At 33.2% G+C, this 24,552-nt stretch overlaps 1 long non-coding RNA gene and 1 pseudogene across 1 annotated transcript; both read right to left on the bottom strand.

Moving 5' to 3' along the window:
• Positions 1-218: 218 nt before the first annotated feature.
• Positions 219-2,463, bottom strand: LOC145806516 (uncharacterized). The gene is made up of 3 exons (XR_014349827.1): positions 2,023-2,463; positions 1,316-1,392; positions 219-540 (listed from the first exon to the last, which is right to left on the bottom strand). It is a non-coding gene; the product is annotated as an uncharacterized LOC145806516 (long non-coding RNA).
• Positions 2,464-21,853: 19,390 nt separating this feature from the next.
• LOC145805195 (protein FAR1-RELATED SEQUENCE 8 pseudogene) lies at positions 21,854-22,360 on the bottom strand (annotated as a pseudogene).
• Positions 22,361-24,552: the final 2,192 nt, after the last annotated feature.

Genomic DNA, 24,552 nt, shown 5'->3' with positions numbered 1-24,552 from the left:
TAGCCCGATCCATTCCATCTGGAACTCGCTGTATCATCAGTTAGGGCCGTCTGTGGGAAAGGTTTTTGTTCCGCGCGCCGGTTGTTCTCATTGTCGCCGGAGACCCTCTGTAACGACCCAATTTTGGCAAGGTAAAACCCCACCAAGAGGGTGCACCTCAAACGCTATAGCACCTTTACACCACAATTCCTGTATAATTCTTACATCACATCACCACATCACCAAAAGTGCATAAGATCTTTCAATTGCCCAACATATATGAGATGATCTATTCAAAGACAAAAAGTATTATCATGCTACAAGATAGTTCCCAAGCATTTCCTCCCCAAAAAATAATACATACTAATCACGAATCCATCAATACATCCAACTTCATAAGCAATATTTACAATCAACCTCCTTCATAAAAAAAAATAAAAGGTAAACTTACATCCTAGAATGACCCTAAGCAAAACCTCAACTACAAGATGCCCACCTTTGATCCTTCAAAAAAATTTCTAGTCTTCCAAGTTGAGGCGAGCCACTCAAAAGTCTATGAATCTGAAACAAAAAATTATTTAAAAGAATGAGCTAAAGCCCAATGAGTATACCAATACCATGGAGTTATAAAACTTGCTCTTTCCAATTGGGTTCAAAATAAAGATAATAAACATAAGAGCTTAATTGGACTGAAATTTATACAAAATAAAAATAAAAATAAAAATAAAAATAATGAAAGTAAACAAAAATACAACTTTTCAATACGTTAAGATTTCATATCCATCATACGAACCACTACATAGCCTTAGGGTCGCGCTACCTCGCGACTTAGGTGGTGATGGTACCGTTACCCAAAACATAACCATAGGAACATAACTCATGTCAACGTAGCACTTCAATTCTCATTTCAATGTTTCGGTCCCCAGGACCCCTTATATATACAATGACCCTTGTGGTCCTTAAAACATTTCAGTCCCCAGGACCCCAAAGCATTTTGGCCCTTGTGGCCCCAAAGGCTATATTTGGTTATATGATCAAAACAAAAAAAAATACCCTTGTACAACGTTTCATTGTCATTCAATCATCATCATCATAAAATTTGAAGGACTCAACTTAAATAAATTCTCATAAAAAAATTAGTGCTTCATTATACAAATGAAATCATATATTTATTTAAACTCAACTATTGGCCTCAATAGATTTATAGATTTATAGATTTTTCTTTTTATACATATACCATGATGAAATGTATCATTCACTTCCTTTAATTCAAAATTATCTTCAAACTTTATAATAAAGATAGAGGTAAGGTAATTTCCATGGTAAGTATACTCACCTCCAAAAATAGCAAAAGCATAGATTGAGACTCTACAAATTAATTCCCAAGAGGTGTAGAGACGCCTTCCTCCAATCCTAACAATTAATAAATAGGACCTAAAATTAGGAAAAAGTTTTCAATAAAAATTACAACATCTACAAAAATGATCCTAAATAAAATTATGCTAAGGAATGACAAGCTAAAGAACTCCTCCAACTTCAAGTCACCCAAACAAATAACTTATCCAATCTCCACAACACCCATCCTTTGTACATCTTTGAGTTAGTAACTTTTTAAATATCCAATCAATTTATATGCACAATACCACCATCAATTAACTACAAAAGTCAAAAATCAACATTTTTTATAAACTCAACAACTTAAGCAAAATCTCTTCAATCACTTATAAAATTCCTCCACAGAACATAGAGATACCCAATCCACCATTTATCAAATCAATTTCAACATATAAATTTCCTAACACCAAAATTCCCAATTTTTACATCACATTCAAACCCTAGATTAACCCAAAATCTTAATCTCCAAAATAACCATCAAATTGATCAATTTTTTTTAACATGTAAAACATTCATAGAAACTAATTGAGATTATAAAATTCAACAATCAAACCCCAAATCATAATAGATCTAAAATACAAAAATTTCATCATCTCTAACTCAAAATATGTAAAACCTTAGACTAAACTTTTAGAGAAAGATTCTTACCAATTACAAGCCTCTAATCCATCAAGAAAATAAACCCCATGCTTTGATTCTTCAAAAGATTAAGAAAAATCTAGAGTTGGTACTTCTATTGTGCTATTTTCGGATGGATTTAAGGAGTGGCCGACCGGACCTTTTTTTTTCCGGCGAGATAAGGTGGCCGGCGGTGGTGGAGATGGTGGGTTAAGGTGGCGGTGTAAGGGTGGAGCAAGGGTGTGGTGTTTGGCCACCAAGGAAGTAAAGGAAAATGAGAGAGAAGTTAGAGAGGAAAGCATGAAGACAACGATGTAAACAAAACCAAAAAAAATCTGCACTTTTTTTTTTTTTTTTTGTGTTGAAATGGGGTGTTTGGTCACACCTACTATCAAGTTTGGAGTTGGGTTTAGATATCCTAAATGGAGTTTGACATAGGAGTGTGTTTGGCTCTAGATGATTGTTGGGAATATTATACCCTCTCCCAATAACCCCCTCCTACCACCTGTGAAGGTGGATGGTCACAACTAGATCCATGGCTTCTCACCCCAATGTTCCCGATCATCAAGCAGACCCTCCCATTCTGAATAACCCACCACAGTATTTCACCGAGCTCACCAACAGCATTAACCGCTTGGCCGAGCAAAACCAAGCCCTGATTAATGCTCTACTCCAAAGAAACCTTCATATGCCTCCTCCACCACCTTCAGATATTCCACCTAACAAGAACGAGCCCCGAGCCATACTATCCTGCAACCTAATCCACCCAACCTAGAAAGCTTGTAAGCTCCCCTCTCGGATATAAACCTGCCACCCCGGGCCCCGTATCCATCGGCCCTGGTACCAACCCCCGAGGGAGAGGCCAGTAGCGTCCAGCCCCTACTCCCCTCCAGTGGTGACAACATTCCTCTCTGGGATGCAGAACTTCGAGCCATGAAGCTCCAGCTCCAAGGAGTCATGCAAAACATACAGCACAAACCATCCACTACGGCCAACTCGCCGTTCGTTGCCTCAATTCGGGACAAACCTCTATCCCCCAAGTTCAAAATGCCCACCATCGACTCTTTCGACGGTACAACGGACCCAGTCGATCACTTGGGGACCTACAGAACTCTCATGATCCTCCATGCAATCCCCGACGAGATTATGTGTCGGGCTTTCCCCGTAACACTCAAGGGGTCGGCTCGACTTTGGTTTAGTCAACTACCAGCAGATTCTGTCTCCACTTTTCAGCACCTCAGTGACTCATTCCTCAGCCATTTCATTGGAGCCCAGCGCCAACGACGTCCAGCAACCCAACTCCTCAATATCCGTCAGACCGAAGGGGAGTCGCTGCACAGTTTCGTTACCCGCTTCAACACCAAAGCCTTGCAGGTAGCGGAAAATGATGACAAGGTCATCCTTACGGCTTTCATGGCTGGTCTACGGTCATCTGGTTTCTTTTTCTCTCTCTCAAAAAACCCCCGACCTCCATGGCAATCCTACTCTCTAAAGCCCAAAAATACATGAATGCCGAAGATTCCCTAGCATCAATAGCCAAAAACCCGACCTCCAGAGAGAAGTGAAAGGACTCAGAAACCAGAAATACCCAGTACACTCACCAAACGCCTCAGTACAATGACTGACCACCCCGAGCCGACCGGTCGACACCAGCTCGACCGCCTGGTCGGTTTGAGCGGTACACACCCCTCAATTTCCCTATGGAACAAGTTCTCAATCAGATCCAGCGGGACTACCCTAAAATGACCCCAACCATCACGGACTCCTCCCAATCGGAGAGACCAGTCCAAATATTGTCGTTTTCACCAGGACCATGGCCATAATATCGAGGAGTGTGTTAATCTCAAAGATCAGGTCGAGGGCTTGATTCGTCAAGGACGTCTCTGTCGATTCACAGATACTCGCCCTCAGCAGAGGCAACGGACTGAACCCATCAGAAACAACCGCCAAAGCACCCCTCCCCGACAACCAGCATAACCTAACCAAGGTCATGATCGCCCTCCACAACAACCTCGGGCACAAGGTAACCCTGCCCCACCTGTTGGAAAAATCAGAGTTATTTCCGGCGGGCTTACTTGTGGAGGACCATCCCGCTCGGCTCAGCGGGCAGAACTCAAAAAAATAAGGCAGGGCTCAGACAAAGAAGTTGCCAAATTAGATCGACCCTCCAAACAGCCCAGGCAGTGGACCGAGCCTATCACCTTTACGGACGCCGACTGCACAGGCATCCGTTACCTCCATGATGACCCTCTCGTCATTTCCGCCCTCCTCTCCAATTACAAAGTCAGACGGGTTCTCGTCGACAACGACAATTCTTCCGACATCATTTTCGTAAATTGCTTCTGCCAGCTCAAGATCGGGGAAGAAAGTCTGTCCCCTCTCCAAACCTCATTGGTCAGCTTTACGGGTGATCGGGTGACCTCCATCGGCTCCATCTATCTTCCCATCACAATCGGCGAATACCCGCGACAAACCACAAAGTTACTCACCTTCCTTGTTGTCGACTGCCCCTCTGCCTACAATATCATCCTTGGCCGCACCGCCCTAAATGCCTTCCAAGCTATCACATCCACTTTCCATCTTGCCATCAAGTTCCCCACCGATCTTGGAGTTGGCACAGTGAGGGGAGAGCAGACCTTGGCTAGAGAGTGTTATGTCGCCTCACTTAAAGAAGTCAAGCGTCCTAATATGTTGTTTATATTATCACATTTGGTCATTTATGTGCTATATATTTAACTTACTTTTCTTTCAAGATTTTCATATACTCAAAGAATTTTCAATTTTACGAAACAAATAAATAAATTTTTCAGGGCAATAAACATTAAAATTTCAAATTTCACATGGTAACCTGAAAAGCCATATTGACCACATTGTTGAATTTTCTTTGCGGCCTTACAGACTGATATTCACCATCTTTCTTGGATAACTCTTCTTCAGATTTTTCTTCACTATCAATTTGATAATGAGATGAGCATTGATTATCATTGGGACTAACAGGTTAGCTTTGGATAAGTTCCTTGATGTGAATCCTATCAATCCATCATTGTCAATAGGAGTACCACGATAAATTAAGAGTTTAAAAGCTGTTGGAAATGGTAGAAAAATTCTGGGTAAAATCAGAATTTTTTCTCAAGTTTGGTCTATTTTTTAGGTGGGCCCGAGTGTCGTTTTACTCGGGTCAAAGTGGTAACGCGTTCTATGCCGCGTTGTGATTCACGTGGTATATTTGGTTGCTCAAAACCATTACCGAGTGAATGGGAAATTGAAGCCAAAGTGTGCTCCATGGAAATGGAGTTTTGGTGGAAATTCCTTAAGGTTGTAAATTGGCTTGTCCCACATTGATTTGGTGGGAAGTTTTGAAAGGGTTTATAAGGCATGGGCTTGATACTTGGGGTGTGCCCCAAGGGGTACCCAAGTGTTTTAGAGGGAGAGGTTATGGGCAAAATGGGCTAGACCCATTAGACCCAAAAATCGCCGCCGCCGTCCGTCCGGTCGGGCGGACTGGGCCTGGGCCTAGGCTTGGGCGCGGGTGCGTGGTTGGGTTGGGCTTGTTCGGCTAAAAACATTTGAATTTAATTTTATTTTTTGGTAAAATAAAATCCAGAATTCATATTAAACTGATTTGGATTTTCTGTACATCCAAACATGGCCCTTTCCATTTTCAAACAGAAATAAACTAGTTTGGAATTAGTGCACACCCAAACAGGCCCTTCTCGTTTTTGCCATCTGTTTGAATTATTAACAGATTCAAATCTGTTTGAATTCAAAACCAACAGGTTTCATACCTGTTCAATTTAAAACCAAGAGCCACCTTTACATCTATAAATAGGATCACCCTCATTTGATGTTATTAATTCAGAAATTTCGTATTTCGCCTCTGCTTATTCTATTCTTCATTTTGTTGCATTTTATTTCTGAAAGAAAGAGTGTAAACACTTAGTGTGTTCGTAAGGCAAACAATTTGTAGTGCTGCTATTGTTTGTGATAGATCATTTCATCCTGGGAGATAGACGTCCAAATTCTGAAAGCACCGTGGAGAGGACGAATCTGTCTTAAGGACACAGTGTCAAACACTGGACTTGATCAGAAAATAATTCGGAGAAATTAAATCAAGTAAGTTATTTAATTTATTTTCAGTGTTGTTTTTATTTTAAAATCAGATTTAAATTTTGTTTTTGTAACAAAATAAAATCTGTTATTTATTTATTTATTTACTTTTTATTTCAAGTTTGATTTTTGTAATCAAACAAATTCTCTCATTTTCTTTATTTCTTTAAATTCTCATTGTTGTTGTGTACACAATAGAATTAAATCTTTTAAATACAGTGAAGATTGTCCAACAAAAGCAAAATCACCTTTTATAAACAAGATATTTTAGTTGCCAAAAGCACTATTATTATATTTTTAGTGATGTAGTAATGACAACTATCGTTTTGAGACTTTTTTTTTTTTTGGTCTTAAAAATAATTTTTTTGGACACCAAATTGTTGTCCCCTAAAAGTGCACAAAGTGCAATTTTTGGCAACATTTTAAAAATTGTCACTAAAAATCTATTTTTCAACTTTTCGAGACAATTTTTTAATGGCGACTCTCGTGACCGACAGAAATTGATTTTTACATAATTTTTACGGCAAAATTTTCACTTTTGAAGACAACAATTTGGTTCATAAAACAATTATATGTTGTGAAGGTTTGTGCATTCTCCTCCGATGAATAACATTGAGTCAGGGAAATTCATATTCTGATACCACTTGACGCAATGAAATATACGTAGGAACTAGATATAGTTCTAGTAGACGAAGAGTTATGAATCCACATAAAGAAAACCATGAATTCAAAAGGAAGAAAAAGAATTCTCAAGGAGAAATTAAATATTATTGATAAAAATTGTTTTTGTCATAAGGTTTACATAACTATTTATAATAACTTAAACCTTGAAAACCAAATGCAGTTGGGCACGGTGGTGTTTGGTAACATTTACCCCTTTCTTTTTTGTTTGTAAAACAAGTTTCCTAATTTTTTTTATAAAAGAAAAAAAATTCAAATTAAGAAACATAATTATTTTAGAATATTTATACTAAATCACAGTATTCTTAATAAAATATTAATTTGAAAATATTAAGAATGAAATTATAATAAACTCTAGAACCTTGTCTTAAACCAATCTAATGATCATACAAAATATGTAAACGCTTTATGATTCACGAATGTGGTTTTTGTATCATTATTTATTAAATTTTTGATGGTTTTTGGCACCCAATGGAAGTTCGAAAAACATAAGTCCATGTTGGGAGCATTGCACAATGAGAGAATTCATAAGTTGTGCATTTCATTATCTAGGGATTTCATAGGTTTTTAATTAAAGATTCTTGATATTAATAATATATAAATTATAAGATAAATAATATGTAATATTTTTATAATAGTTGGGATCTTTCAATATTTTCATATAGAAATTTCAGCTCTTCAAAGAGAAATTTTACAGAGAAATTTCAGCTTTATAAATAAATTTCAGGTCATCACAGAGAAATTTGAGATGAAATTTCTCTATAACTAGTTAAAATTTCTCTAATAATATTATTGAGAGACCTTAAATAATAAGAAAAAAACATATTAGATCTCTCCTACTATATATCAAAAGTTTGAGGTAAATGTTTCACTAATTTTTCCTTCATTTAAATACAAATTGAAGGAGAATTAAAAAAAGAAAAGAAAAATGACTTACATGTAGGTTCTAATAAGTAAACTTATTATTTAATAAGTCCCATGATAATTAATGATATTTTTCATCAAATATTATTAAAAAAAAGTCACAAATTGTTAATTTTCAATGACAGTGTAAAAATTTTGTCATAAAAAATGTCGTTAATTATAAGTTTTAGTGACAGTTTAAAAAAATTTACTAATTTTCAACTTTCAGCAACAATTCAAAAAAAAAATTCACGAAAAAACATTTAGTTTTAGCAACAATTTATAAAAATCGTGACCAAAAAAATCACTAATTATTAATTTTTTAGCGACATGCAAAAAAAGCATCACAATTTTTTTTAATTGACAATTTTACTATGATTAACTTTCAATATGACTGAATGGAAATTAAATCCAACTATTAAGATTTATTGATAGTTTAATTAGATGGTTCTTGATTTCAGTCCAATGTAAATTTTAAAAAATAATTATAAATAATAAATTTCATAACTGTTAACTATAAATTATAATTATAAATTTTTTCATGAATTTATAATTATATTTAAAAATCACCATTAAATAATAATTTTCCCTTTATTTATTTATACACACCAATAAATTTCACTTTTACCTAACAACAGTTTTAAACACTTTTTAATATTTCTATTCCAAATAGAATATACGAAACCACTAACCTGTCCACCGATTCTATATTAGGCCATGTTTGGCATATTTTTTCTTTTGGACTGATTTTAGTCACAAAAAGATAAAATAAGTTAAAAAATTAATAAGACAAAATATCACTTCTAAATCATAATTATTTTATTTTTTTTCTCATAAAAATCAGAAAAATTAAAAAATCCATTCCAAATAAAATTTTTTAATCTCAAATTAAAATAATTAAAAAATCAAAGGGTATGGCTTCTGTCAAGTCCGAGATCGGACTGGACCGTGCTGTTGGGCCCGTGAGGACCCACCATGGGTCCCGTTTTGAAAATCTGAACCGTAAATGTGTAGAACTCGTCGAGTACTGTATGTCTATAAAAAATTACGTTAATCAGATATCGATAGCTATGTGATCAAATCAGTTTTATATAAGAAAAATGGACAGTGAATAAATTAATGGTTGACAAAAACTGTTTTGATCATATAGTTATCGATATCCGATCAATGTTATTTTTTACAGGCATATAATACTCGACGATTTCTACACATTGATTGATTCAAATTTTCAAAACAGAACCCGTGGTGAACCTCAACAGACCCAGCAATACGGTCCAGTCCTCCAGTCCAATCGTGGACTGGACCAAAGCCAGACCCAAAAATGAAATTACATTCCAAACGAAGGCTAAACAACAAAGCCAGCACATGCTTCAATGTCCAACTCTTCACATGCCTGGTAGCCGGTCCGCAGGGGATGGGGGGAAGTGCTGCTGTATGCGGTGCCCTCTGTTTGGACCGAATACAAAGCACTGATATCTTTGCCTGCATTTAAAAAAAAAAAAAAAAAAAAAAAAAAAAAAATCCTTTATCTTTTTATTTTAAATATTATATTATAGATTATTTTTTATTTGATATGTCTATATTATTAAATTGGGTTTAGTTTGTTTTAAGCTGGCCATTAAACTGAGAGTATTTAAGTTTGGTGAGTTTATTTTGAAGTTGGCCTGGATAACCCAAATTATTCACATTGTAAAACTCAGTAAAATATTTATAAAAAAAAAAAAGATAATCGGACATCAATAATTATATGTTTGAATCATATTTGTTTTAAAATAATGAATGACAAATATAAATTCAAAAATAACTATTCATTTTTTGTAATATAAATGTATCAAAAATTTAATTATGACATTTGATTATTTTAATTTTTTTTCATAAAAATTTCACTTAAAAATCTTAAAAAGTGAACGATTCGAATCACAAATGTTGGTCTTAGAATAGACCCACCAACCCCAAATGCTATCTCAAGTTGAGATGATCAAACTGAGAGAAATGGATATGGGAAATGAAAAAAAATAGGAGATTTTTTTTTGAGGTTCCTGATATTAAGATTTTATAAAATAAAAACATACAATATTTTCATACTAGTTAATGTCTCTCAACATTTTTATAGAGAAAATTTAACTTAGAAAAATTTTACTCGACTCAGAGAAATTGTCCCGACTTAGAGAAATTTCAATTTTTATAAAGAAATTTTTCTGATTTCACAGAGAAATTTTAAAATTTCTCTGAGTCGGGGCCAAAATTTATCTGAGTCGAATTTTTTCTGTGAAAATGTTGAGAAACCTTAGTTAATAAAAAAAAGTATCTTAGACCTTTCTTACTACACAAATTTAGATAGAGATGTTTCAATAATTTTCCTTTAAAAGTATATATAAATGTGAAATATGTATTGAAATTGTAATTTTTTTTGGTTATTATGTAGTTTTTTAACAAACACGGCATGAGCAAGATTATTTCTTTTGGAGGGCATTAGAGCATCCCCACCACACCCCCTCCCCTAAATCATTTCTTTACCTATTTTTGGGGATTGGAACTCCTTTATACCACCCCATCAGCTCTCTTATAAATTATCCTAAACTAATATTTGATCAGCTCTCTTATAAATTATCCTAAACTAATATTTGCTATAGTGACTCCTTATTAGTAGGGAGTCATTGTAACTCCCTTATATAGGGTAAATTACACAAATAGTCCCTATAGTTTGGGGCTTGTGTCACTTTGGTCCCTGATTTTTCAATTGTGACACATTTGATCCCGAATTTTCAATCTTGTTCCAAATAAAGACAATTGAAGTTACCATTATTTAATTTCAAGGACAAAATCGTCAATTTAATAAAATATAAACTAATTTGACAAAAATAAAAATCAAAAAAATATTTTTAATTTTTTAAAAATTATTTTTATCCACCAATGATAAAATTATGTAAAATTGATAAAAACTAATAAAAATTACATGATTAATTTTTTAAAATTAATTTTACATGATCATCATTCAAATACATAATAAAAATTAATTTGGTAAAAAAAAAAATTGTTTAAAAGATTTATCAATTTTACATAATTTTATTTTTAGTAGGTAGAAATAATTTTTATAAATCCAAAAATATTTGTTTGACATTTATTTTTGTCAAATTAGTTTATATTTTATCAAATTGACGATTCTACCCATGAAAAATCTAATAATATTTTCAATTGTCCTTATTTGGAACAAGATTCAAAATTGTGGGTCAAATATGTCATAATTGAAAAGTCAGGGACCAAAGTGACACAAGCCCCAAACTATAGGAATTATTAGTGTAATTCACCCATATATATTTATATATATATTTGCTTTATTTAAAGACAGCAGTACACATTTATGATTTGTATTTATTTAAATTTATAATTATATTTTAATAGAATAGAGGAAAATTAAGAGCTTGTTAATAGAATAGAGAAAGAATAAGGAGTTTATTTGGAGAAATAGATAAAAATGTGATTTCTATAATAGGAATTGAATTTTTTGATAATTTTCTAAAGTAAAATATAAGTAAAGCTGGATGCTCTTCCGCAACTACTTCAAAATTGAAATGTTTTAAAAATTAAATCTTATTTTTTATTCATTAAATTGACTTTAAAATAATAAATTAAAATATTCCCTTATTTTAAATAGGAGACAATTTATAATAGAAATATAATATTTAAAATAAAAAGGCAAAAGGATAGTTTTTTTATTTTATTTAACGCAGGCGAGGACATGAATGCCTTGAGTTTGGTCAAAATGGCACCGCAAAGGCGAGCAGTAGTTGCTGCTGTGCAGCAGCATCTCCCATCCCTTGCAAAACGGCACTGCATAGGCCCGCAGTATCTCCCATCCCCTGCAGGTGCATGCACAACAGGATCTTCACCAACAAACCAATTTCCAATTTCAAGGTAAATGAATATAAAAAGTTCAGGACAGCACAGTAAACAAACCAAATTCAAGATATTAAGGCGCCATTTGGACAATGGGTTAAAAGTTAAAAGTTAATTTTTGATTACATTACTTCTCACATAAAAAAATTTAAAAAGTCAAAAAATCAATTTTTAACCATCTTAACACTTCTAAATTTTACTCGATTAGTGTTACATCACTTCTAAATTTTTTTTGATGTTTTATCTTCTTTGTGTGTAATTATTACTTTAAGTGAATTGTTTTTGAAGATAATCGTGTTGCACTTACGGGTGATTTTAAATTTTAAGCGGCTGAGATTTTAGAGATCATTTTTAAATTTTGTTATTGGTATAATTTGTTAAGGTTTAAAAGTTTGTCCTACCAATTATATATGTTACTACTTTGATGACTGACTCCAAGAAGAAGAGTCAAACTTGAAACCTTAAAATTTATATTCTAAGGTTTTATTAGTTGACCACACCTCATGGAGCATGTCTTTTCAATTAAAATAAGACAAAATAGAAAATTACCAATCTATCAATCAATTGTGTTATAAAAAGAATAAAATAAATAAATTATATATATATATATATATGTATATATTTTTTATTAAAAGCAACTAATTCTTTGTGTAAGTTTAAATTTTACATTAGATGATTTACCTTGTATGTTTTATATGGAGATTGATCAATAAATCTCATATTTTGAACTTGTAATCTATATAGTCTTATATTTTTTTTTTCTTATAATCTATTTAGTTATTTTGGATGTATAATGACTCATTTGCCTTTTACATTAGAGTGTCACATTTGGAAAAAAATACATTAAAAAATTTTTTAGTGTTATATCATACTCATCACGTTAGAGTGTCAAGAGTTTTTAAATTTTTTAAAATGTCATATCATATCCGTCACGTTGGAGAATCACGTGTCATATTTAAAAAAAGTACACTAAGGAGTTGCTAATTTTTTTGGAGTATCACATCATAATTTTTAATTTTTGAAGTGTCAAATGTTACGTTTGAAAAAAATGCACTAATAAATTTTTAATTTTTTTGAAGGTTAACATCATACTCGTTATATTGAAGTATCACATGTTATATTTGAAAAAAATATATTAAAGAAATTTTAATTTTTTTTAAAATGCCATGCTATATCCACCACATTATCACATTTAAAAAACATATACTAATTTTTTTTTTTATTTATCACATCAAACTCGTTATGTCATGAGATCTCAAAATTTGTATTTATTAGTCGATCATATACCGTTCGATGGAGCATGTCTTGTCAATTAAAATAAAATAACATTAAAAAACATGAGCAATCAATCAAACGTGCTATAAATGGGTTAAAATAAATAAATTATATATATATAGACATAAATATTTTATTAAAAACAATTAATTCTTTGTGAGTTTAAATTTTGCATTATAAAATTTACTCTATATGTTTTAAAACGCACTTTTTAACTTTTTCATCTATTTTGAAGACAATTTCTATTTTAATTCCAATATTAAATAATAAGTCATTATATTATATTTAATCCTCAATAGGATGTACTATATGCAAGTTATGATATTTTCAATCATAGCTAATAGGACCACAATGAATTTTTAATTTTTTTGAAGTGTAACATCATACTTGTTGTATTAGAGTATCACATGTTATATTTAGAAAAAATACATTAAAATTTTTTTAATTTTAAAAGGCACTAAATTTTTTTTAATTATCACACCATACTCGTTATGTCATGAGATCTCAAAATTTATATACCAAGACTTTATTAGTGGATCATACCCCTTCGATGGAGCAGGTCTTGTCAATTAAAATAAAATAAGATAAAAAAATAGCAATCAATCAAACGTGTTATAAATGGGCTAAAATAAATAAATTATATATATAGACATAGATATTTTATTAAAAGCGATTAATTCTTTGTGAGTTTAAACTTTACATTATAAAATTTACCCTATATGTTTTAAAAATGCACTTTTCAATTTTTTCATCTATTTTGAAGACAATTTTTATATTAATCCCAATATTAAATAATGAGTCATTATATTATATTCAATCCTCAACAGGATGTATTATATGACATTTTCAATCATAGCTAATAGGATCACAATGAATTTTTAATTTTTTTGAAGTGTAACATCATACTCGTTATATTGGAGTATCACATGTTATATTTGAAAAAATACATTAATTTTTTTTAAAATGTCACGCCATATCCACCATATTATCACATTTAAAAAACATCCACTAATTTTTTCTTAATTATCACATCATACTTGTTTCATAATGAAATCTCAAAATTTATACACAAAGAATTTATTAGCCGACCATACCCCTTCGATGGAGCAGGTCTTGTCAATTAAAAAAAAAAATGAGCAATCAATCAAACGTGTTATAAATGGGCTAAAATAAATAAATTATATATATATATATATATATAGACATAGATATTTTATTAAAAGCAATTAATTCTTTGTGAGTTTAAATTTTACATTATAAAATTTACCCTATATGTTTTAAAAATGCACTTTTTAACATTTTCATCTATTTTGAAGATAATTTTTATTTTAATCCCAATATTAAATAATGAGTCATTATATTATATTCAATCCTCAATAGGGTGTACTATATGCAAGTTATGATATTTTCAATCATAGCTAATAGGACCACAATGAATTTTTAATTTTTTTGAAGTGTAACATCATTCTCGTTATATTGGAGTATCACATGTTATATTTGGAAAAAAAAAATTAAAGAATTTTTAATTTTTTTTAAAGTGTCATGCCATATCCACCACATTATCACATTTAAAAAACATACACTAATTTTTATTTTTAATTATCACATCATACTCGTTACGTCATGAGATCTCAAAATTTATACACCAAGACTTTATTAGTCGACCATACCCCTTCGATGAAACAGGTCTTGTTAATTAAAATAAGATAAAATATAATAATGAGCAATCAATCAAACGTGTTATAAATGGGCTAAAATAAATAAATTATATATAGGAAAATGATTTAGAGCTCGAATATTTTGGCTCGAAATGGCTCGAAACTTTGAAGTCACGCGCTACTTCTCTATCTCTGTCCTTCAGACCCAAAGTTTGAGCTCAAACTTTCTCCTTCTCTACCTAAAGCCCTATCGCTCTCATCCCCTCACTCCTCTCCTCTCCACCTGAAACCTTGTCATCGCTTCCTTATCCGACTACCTCTCCGACGCGGACATCCGACTCCATTCGACTACCTCATCCGACTCCACACCGGAAAGTTCTCATACTCTCATCATTCTCCTCCGACTTGGTGGTCAGCGGGATACTCCTCTCATCTCATGCTTCTCTCGTTCAACTACACTCATCTGACTCCTCTCAGTGCCAAAAACTTGTAATACGTTGGATTACGGACCAATTGAAAACGAATCTCAGGTAAACTCGACATCGCAAAACTAGGGTTTGAAGATTCAAGAAATTGGGGTTTCATGTTTTTCCCTTTTGCCTGATTCAAGAAATTGGGGTTTTGTGTTTTTTCCTTTTGCCTGACTTACTGATGTATTGTATGTATATATGTTCTGTTGTTTGAATGAAAAATTTGATGATTTTCATTGCTACATATTGGTTTGCTGGTGAAATTTTCTGTTGAACATGAATAAAATTTTCAACATTGTCCATTTGATACAATGTCTGGGCAGTGTGGAACAGGTAAATTTTTTTCTAGGCAATCCATTTGATACAATGTTTGGGTAGTGTTTGATACAAGTTTTTTACCTGTTGTTGTCTAAGTTCTAGGCAGTCCATTTGATACAATGTCTGAAAGTATAATCAAACATGACAAAAACAAGCTGTAAAGACACTGAATATTATTTTAAGAATATAGAATAATTTTTCCATGTCCTAAAAAATTATAATAGCAAGTTGTAAAGATGAGATATATATGGCTTTTGTTGTCCACTGAAAGTACTTTAGCATTGATTCATTATTCATAGAAGAAGATAAAAATTTCTCATCCTTTTCTTTGGAGAGTTCCATTGACTATTTAGCACTGATTCATTATTCACACTGATTCATGCTTCACACCTTGTCATCAATCAAGTGTATATGAAATTCATACAAGCAATCCCCTTTTATGCATATGACTTCTTTGGAGAGTTCCATTGACTAATAGCAAGCAAGCACATTTGAGATTATGGAAGATATGGAAAGTTAACATAGGGATTTAAGAAAAAGGAATTTCAAATACTATTTTGAGGAAAACACTACACCAATTAAGGAGCAGGGTCCATTACACTACACCAGATGTGATTACACTACACCAATTAAGGAGTAGGGTCTATTACACTACACCAGATGTGAGTCTCTGCATCTGTTTATGCAAATTAACAGACTCATCGAATTAGATGAACAGAATAAAAGGTAAACATTGAATTGTTGGATTTGTATGCATAAGTTGCAATCACACCCATATGTTTTGTACATATATATTACATTCTCATTGTTTATGCAGATTAAAATGGTTTCTTCTTCTATGAATAATAGCAACATTAGATTAAAACCAAGAATGTGTGACTGTGGAAGAACAGCTGCAATGTATATTTTACGAACCAATGAGAATGGAAATCAAGAGCGTATATTCTTTGTTTTCCCATTAAAATATGTAAGTATGCGTTATGAAGTAAACTTTTTCGTATTTGGAAAATTATTTGCGTAATCTGACTATCTGATTGTCATGCTTTTTAGACTATCAAAGAACACTGCAATTACTTCAAGTTCGCAGACGATGATGATGAGGACGTTACCTCCACAATCCGGAGATGGACACTGAAATTCATGACCATTGTAGAAGGCTTCGAAGGATGGAAAAAAATTTCAAGGCGATGATTTATGTGATTGTATTCTGTGTCATTTTGTACTTTATAATGTAAATTAGTTAAACATTTAGGTTTTGGGGAATTTTATGGATGTAATTATCGATGTACTGGACATGATGTAATTATGGATGTACTTGTGGATGTACTGGATATGATAGATCAAGTATATATGTTATCTCTTCAATGTTGTCATGAATTGAATGTCGTGTTCTCATGGATTGTGGATATATGTTGTCACGGGTATATGTTGTCATTGTAAATTCAATTTTTTTATGTTGCTGCTGGACTTGTTCTGGAGCTATTTTTTAACAGTTTTAGGCTTGTTTTGGTCTTCCAATATATCTGTTCAACATCATTTGAGCCTCCAAAGAGACTATATGTGTTGAACATGAATAAAATTTATCAAGAACAAAAAAAATGCAGTAGCAGCAGCCATTGTGACAACACAAATGCAGCAGCTGCACAAAATTCATTGAAGTTGTGTACTTGAACAAACATATGCACTCTCACCACCTTTTTCGCATTTATTTTTTTTAAAAAACTTTTATATGACCACTATACTTGATAAGATATTTTTTACTTTCATTTCATTCTATAGTGTAATAAAAAAAATCATCCAATCATGAAAATCTAGAAAGAAATAATGCATTCTAGAACCCAATTTCCATGCAATTTCAGCATGAATAACTGTTAGTATAATAGCCAATTCTCCAGAAAAGCCATTACAAAGAAATATAAGAACAAATAAAATTCAAAATTGATAAACACAACCAATAAAAACAAAACTTCTCTATTTTATTGCAAGGGAAAAAAAATGGTTACAATGATTCGTAGCAAAACTCAAAACCCAAATCCAAACTAAACCATAAAGAAATCAAAGAAACCGTCAATAACGAGAACAAAATTAAAATGATAATGTTGTATGATTTTAACTTTTGAGAAGTAATTTCAATGGCTTGATATCTTAAGATTGAGAGATTTATTGAACTATGATTTCCAGCTCCCATTCCCCTTTCTGTCAATCCTCTGCTTTTCATCATCAATGGCAGTATCATTCTCCATCTTGGGCTTCTTGTAGAGCATGAAATTCCTAACTCTAACCAACTTAAAGCTACAAAAAACAAAAACAAATTCAAAACAGGGAATGAATGAATGAATACCTTCAGTTTCAGCAATGGGGCAGTAGAGAAGGAAACTGTTGAGATCGGAGCCGAGGATTGAAAATAGTTGCTGCTGTTGTACAAAATTCATCTATAAAATGCAGCAGCAGCAACATTGAGTTCAACTAACACAAATATAGCAGCAGCAGCCACCATTGTGACACACCAATAGCAACAACACAAATGCAGCAGCAGTATTGACCTCAACAAAAAAAATGCAGCATTAACATAATCAAAATTCAATTACATTGAATTCAAACATTCATTGTCACAAACCATCCATTGTTTACAAACCAAAGTCATCAAAGTAGTTTTAATAAACTAAAAAAAAAATGTTCCATTTGGATCTGCATCTACATTGAAGTCAACAAATTTTGATGCAATTGTCGAAGTTTGACTGCGTATGTTGTTCACTATTCCTGATTCAGTAAGAGATGTGCTTCCAATATTGTCCATTGGGCTGACCTGTGCATATTCAATGTCAAAGTAAAATTCATAAATATTGTCCACAAACATATATATAAATTAAAACAATGCATAATATTTCATATCATATATTGAATACATACCGGTACATACATACTCTGTTGCGTGCCATCCGTGCAAGGAAAATAGTAAGGTTCAGTTAGGGCCACCTTATGATCACAGTAACACAATTTCATTAATCATTTAAAAAATAAAAAATAAAAACATAGATCAAAATTTAAAGTCCTTTGTCAAACACATACCGGGTCATACATACTATATTGCATGGTATCTGTAGATGGAAAATGTAACTTGCGAGGTTGACCTTGAGGCACCTTACGACCCTATATAGTAAGACACATTGGTCAATATTTTAACTTAAATTTTTTTTTTCAACAATTCCTATACGAAAAAATCATACATATACAAATTTACTTGTTCTTTCGTAGGCTTTTTCTTATTTCCCTTTAACCGATTGACTATTTCATCCACTTTGCTAACCTTCCGTTTGGTACATGGACGGCCTCTTCGTAGAGCAACCAAAGGCTGGGCACCTTGCGAGCCATGATTGCTTTTGTTGTACTACGACCAGACGGACATGTCACAACCCTATTCCGCCCCTAGTAGAATGGTGCTATGATGGCCAGTAATCCGAGATTACCAAAGGCCAACTTGCAAGGTCACACACAATCAGAGTATACATTTGGGGCTCACATGTGCGGAAACAATAAATTTAAATCTAAATAGTGCACAAGAGTTGTGCATAGATCAAATGAAATGTCATACATAACGTGGTTTTACAACTTGAGTACAAATAAAATAAATACATATTACATCTTGATCAAAAGGCTTCTCAAGCTGACATATACAAAATGAACTACAATGACCAAGCCAAGAAGCATAATCTTCAAGATACTACAAAATATGAATCCAAACAACTTACAAACAATCATCTAGGCGTCACCGCCTTCTTGCTCGTCACCTACATATATATATGGAGAGGGTGAGCTTGGATACTCAGTGAATGATATTAGAAATAAAGGCTTAAAATGAATGATATCCGAGATCTTTATCAAAACAATACATATCATAACTTGTACAAAATCGAGGGATAAACCAAGTTCATCTATCAAGTCTTTCAAAACTTCAAGGAATGCGTACTAGCATCAATATAATACAAGGGATGACATTCCGGGCAAACCCACGCGGTAAACCGTCGGTGGCAAGACAAGGGAGATATCTCAAACAAGGGTGCTAGTTGCATTATAGTCCCCTAGCACTAAGGACTTTCAAAACAAGGGTACTAGTTGCATTATAGCCCCCTAGCACTAAGGACTTTCCAAGAATGTCATCAAAACAATTATAATACTTGATACAAAACTAGGGATAGTCATTCATGCTTGATCAAATACTTTTCCAAAGCAAAGCAAAGCAAAGCTTTATCAAAACTTTATAACATAGCTTTATTAAAAATACCACTCACATAGCTCTTCGGGTGTTGGGATTACAAGCAAGGATCCAAGGCCTACAGGTACACAATAAATCCCATTAAATGCAAGAAGAGATGCTCAAAGATGGATATGAAAAGTATTCCTAAAACAAGCTTTGCATGAGTGTAAATAATCTCAGCACCTCTTTCAAAACTAAGTCAAAGCAAAGCAAAACATATGTGGGGGAGTTAAAACTCTGTTTCTCATCTCAGGAAAACATGCTGGGCACCAACCAGGGCTTAGCCGAGGTGTGGTCCCGATGACCACATTCAAGGAAATGAGGTCGAGAAAATCTGGGTTTCCCTTTGAGGAACATGAAAAACATGAACATAAAGAACATGAATGCTAAAATCTTAACTTGTTATTACAAAATCAGAGATTTCATGAGATGAGTTCGAAAACATGGACCTGGGTACCCATACTTGGAGATTTCATGAAAACAAATACAAAAACATGGATCTTGATACAAACTTTCGGATCAAAACATGGTTTTATTTCAAGAACACAAGAACATCATTTTCTCCTTCTAAAACAAACTTCAAATCAATGCATGGCTCATGAATCATGCTATATCATGCAATGTAGTTAGACGAACATAAAGAATAACGAGAGCACATCAAGATTCTAACCTCAAAACACGGATCTAACGGTTCAAGGTGTGAAGATCAAGCTTGGAAATCTATTCTCACTCTAAGAACTCTTCTTCCTCTCTTCCTAGAGCTTTTCTCTCTTCCTAGAACAAGATATAACAAAATGATGTAGGTTTCTCTACTGCCAGCAGACTTAACCCTCTGCTGGGACACGTGGCTACGTCTGGTTGGGTCTCCTTAAAAAGGTGACTGACTGACAAGACAAGAGCATGACAAAGTATGTACAACAAATAAGGTGACATGGGCACTCTGGCAGGTAATGACCTCGGATTAGGACAAGGCTTCAGCAAGTAAGGTCTCAATGATCTCGGCTAGGAATGATAACACTTGGCGTAGCTGTGCCACACCTCGGCCTAGATATGCTACACCTCGATCTAGGTCATACCAGTCCAGGAACAAGATCACTAGGTGCAAGGATCAAGGATCTAGGATGTCTAGACGAGAACATCTCGACCTGAATGATACACATCTCGGCCAATATGCCAAGACAAAGGTGGAGGTCAACCAAAGTGGTTCCAAGATGGTCCTAGGTGTAAGAAGTTCAACGGTGACCTCGGCTTAACACAAACTAAGCAAGGAACATAGTATACAAGCAACACTTAGACAAAACAAATCAAGGTCCAAAAAAAAATGCAAGTTTAAGCAAGACAAAGATCATGCAAATGCACGTGAGCATGACTAAAACAAAGTGAGGGTTGTTACATCATTTTGGGGAAGTATTAAAAGGTTGTTCATCAGTAGTAGAAGGTGGTACATTACTACTTGAAGGTGGCACATTACTCGCACAACCCGATTAATCTTTTCTCACTCTCTCCTTGATTTCTATCAACCCAAGATCAATCAGTGTGTGTTTACCATCATCATTGGAAGCAATTTCTAGGATTTCATCCAACATCTTGTGGTATTTTTCATGCAATTTTGCATTAAGAACAACCTCGATTTTAGTGTACGTGGTTGGAATGCATGTGTACCCTCTTTCCAAATCTTTTCTCCATCTCGGCATAATGTACGTATCTGGAATCTTATATATGAACCTCTCAATGAGCACACTAAATGAATGGGCACACATAATGCCCTTAAACTCAAACCACCGACACATACATTGGATTTGACTTTCAGATGAATTAAAGTAGTCAAGAAATTCCACTTTCTTCATTTTATTATCGACGACAATAGCCTCCTTCACATGATAAGTACAAATTGAGCCATCCTCTTTCACAAGATTTGCATGAAAGTACAATAGACAGTTCAATTGTACTTGAACTTCTTTAAATTTTGCATTAGTGTAGGTTGCACGAAATTGCTTTTCAAACTCATATACCGTTAAGCAATCATACAACTTGTTTCGAGATTTGAAGTATGCTTTGGTGTCCTTCTCCACCTTATTTCTCAAGGCATTGTCATACTGTTCAACAAATTGCTTTAAAGTTGTCTTTGAGTTCACATATCCATCAAAAAATGTATTCATACTCTCACTTCGTTGAGTAGTTGACATGCCAGCCCAAAAAATGTTTTTCACATATGCAGGAATCCACCTATGTCACTCACTGTATAATACCCCCAACCACTCGTTATCATGAAGATTGAACTTCGCAATCATCGCTTGTCATTCTTCATCAAATTCATATTTTGTGAAAGAATCATACACCGCATTTTGCAAAGCAAACTTTATGGCTTCACATTGGGAATATCCTCTCAATTTCTTCGGAATTTTCTTCATTATATGCCATAAACACCAACGATGTCGAGCTTGTGGGAAGACAAGTTCTATGGCATTTTGCATAACTCTGCACCGGTCAGTTATTATAGCTATTGGGGGAGTATCTGACATGCAACTTAACCATTCTCTAAATAGCCACACAAATGTCTCAGTGTTCTCATTACATAACAGTCCACAACCAAACAAAATTGATTGACCATGGTGATTAACTCCTACAAACAGAGCAAACGACATATCATATTTGTTTGTCAGATAGGTTGTGTCAAACGAAACAACATCACCAAATGCTTTGTAAGCTGCCCTACTTCTTGCATCCGCCCAAAACAAGTTTCGCATGCGACCATCTTCATCGAAATCAATTGCAGTATAGAAGTTGGAATTTTGTTGTTGCATCATATGAAAATAAAGTCTAACTGATTTGGCATCTCCTACCCTCAAGCCTCACTCTTCTTGCATTCTCAATGTGATTTATTGCATCTCGTTCATCAAATGTTAATGCCTCATATCCCCCCGCTTCAACAACTATAGAATGAAAATTCCTAGCTAGCTCGATCCCTGCTTCATCATTTATTTTGAGCCTTCTCTTGACATGAGTAAGAATCCTCTTATTCATTGCAAAATGCCGCGAGTCACTAGGAATCAAGTCATGTGTATGTTCAAGCACAACTGTGGTTAACTTAAATCTTCCATCCTTTTGTAGAGTTGCTCTTACCTTTACTTTACATTCAATTTTTGATGACAAAGATGGTTGCAGAGGGTGAACTTCTGATCTTTTTGTTCTCTTCCGTGCCCGAGTACATTCAATTTTGAAGTATTTTAGTACCCCATCTTGTCCAATATTTTGTGATCTATAAGCTATGGCGAACCCAAGGTGTTTCGCATATTTTGCATAAAACGCGTATACTTCTTGCTTTGAGGTAAAAAACATCCCCTTCTTAGGTTCTTAAACTTCATCACTCTCATTAAATAAAGGATTCGTTTCCAATTCTTTAACTTCTTCGCTCCCATTCAATGAAGGATTATTTGAATCAATGTCCATTGAAGCATATAACTTGAAATAGAAATTTAGTCTACATAACCAGTAAACAAGCATAAAAGAAAGTGTAAATGAATGTAGATAGTTAAAAGGTAGAGTGTATTAACAAAAATTCAGTCCGTGTATTCTTTCACCTCCCAAAGCAGACTGTATGACAAGTACGTCCAAAACCCCTCACATTTTGTACACAAAAAAAAGCCTCACTAATTGAAAAAAAAAAAAATCATATTTTCACAAATTTAAACTAATTCCCATCACATTCAAGCAATAAACATAATTCTAACTTCATAGAATGCATCAGAATTTACTATTTTCATTAAGAAAATTACAAACCATTTCATAAATGAATGCATCAGAATTTACTATTTTCATTTTCCTTAGAATGCATCAGAATTTACTCTAAATCATTTTCCTTAGAATTTACTATTTTCATTAAGAAAATTACAAACCATCAGAATTTATTATTTTCATTAAACTGGAATGCATCATAATTGATACAAAAACCTGGAATGCCCACTTCATACATGAATGCATCAAAATTTACTATTTTCATTAACAAAATTACAATTTCTCTATGTAGACTTTCATCAAACACCCGGAATGCATCACTACCAAAACATTGGCCGTACAACCAACAAAAAAAAAAAAACAAACCCAGACCATTGCAGACATCTCAAATGAATCACAAAAATCAATAGATTTGCGCCTATCACAAATGCAAAAAAAAAAAAAAATCAAAAGAGGAACTTACCTAATCTCCTCTGCACGGCGGTAGGGATTTTGAACATGGGTGGTCGTCGTCGGAGAAGATGTTTCACTGTCGCAGCTTACCTAAGTCAGTCGTCGGTGAACACCCAAGTCGATCGGTCGTCTGCTCTCCTGTTTCCCGTGCTCGGTCGTCTCCTCTCCTCTCTAATGTGTTTTGTGTTTTAATTGCTATACTTTTTTTTTTTTTTTACTTACTTACTAAGCGCGTGACAGCAAGCGCAAAACATTTTTTCGAGCTACCCAACAGAACATAGATATTTTATTAAAAGCAATTAATTCTTTGTGAGTTTAAATTTTACATTATAAAATTTGCCCTATGTGTTTTAAAAATGCACTTTTTAACTTTTTCATCTATTTTGAAGATAATTTTTATTTTAATTCCAATATTAAATAATGAGTCATTATATTATATTCAATCCTCAACAGGATGTACTATATGCAAGTTATGATATTTTCAATCATAGCTAATAGGACCACAATAAATCATAATCAAACACTATTTGAAGTATAAGATCTTTTTGGTCATAACTAAAATAACAATCACAATAAGTCATAATTAAATCATAACTAATATTGCAATGAGTCATAATCAAATTCTTGAGATATAATCAAAGATCTCTTTGATCATAACTAAAATAAAAAAATATAAGATATTATGACTAAATCATAATACCACCATGAGTTATAACAAAGTCATAATTAACACTATAATATGTCATAACCAAATATCATAATTGAAGCATAAGTACAAACCTTTTTTGAAGTGTGTATTATAAATTTT

Source organism: Camellia sinensis, chromosome 13, assembly GCF_055761805.1.
Source record: "Camellia sinensis isolate YWXY chromosome 13, ASM5576180v1, whole genome shotgun sequence".
Taxonomy (NCBI): domain Eukaryota; kingdom Viridiplantae; phylum Streptophyta; class Magnoliopsida; order Ericales; family Theaceae; genus Camellia; species Camellia sinensis.
Note: the sequence above shows the minus strand (reverse complement) of the source record. Positions and strands in the feature narration are given on the sequence as shown.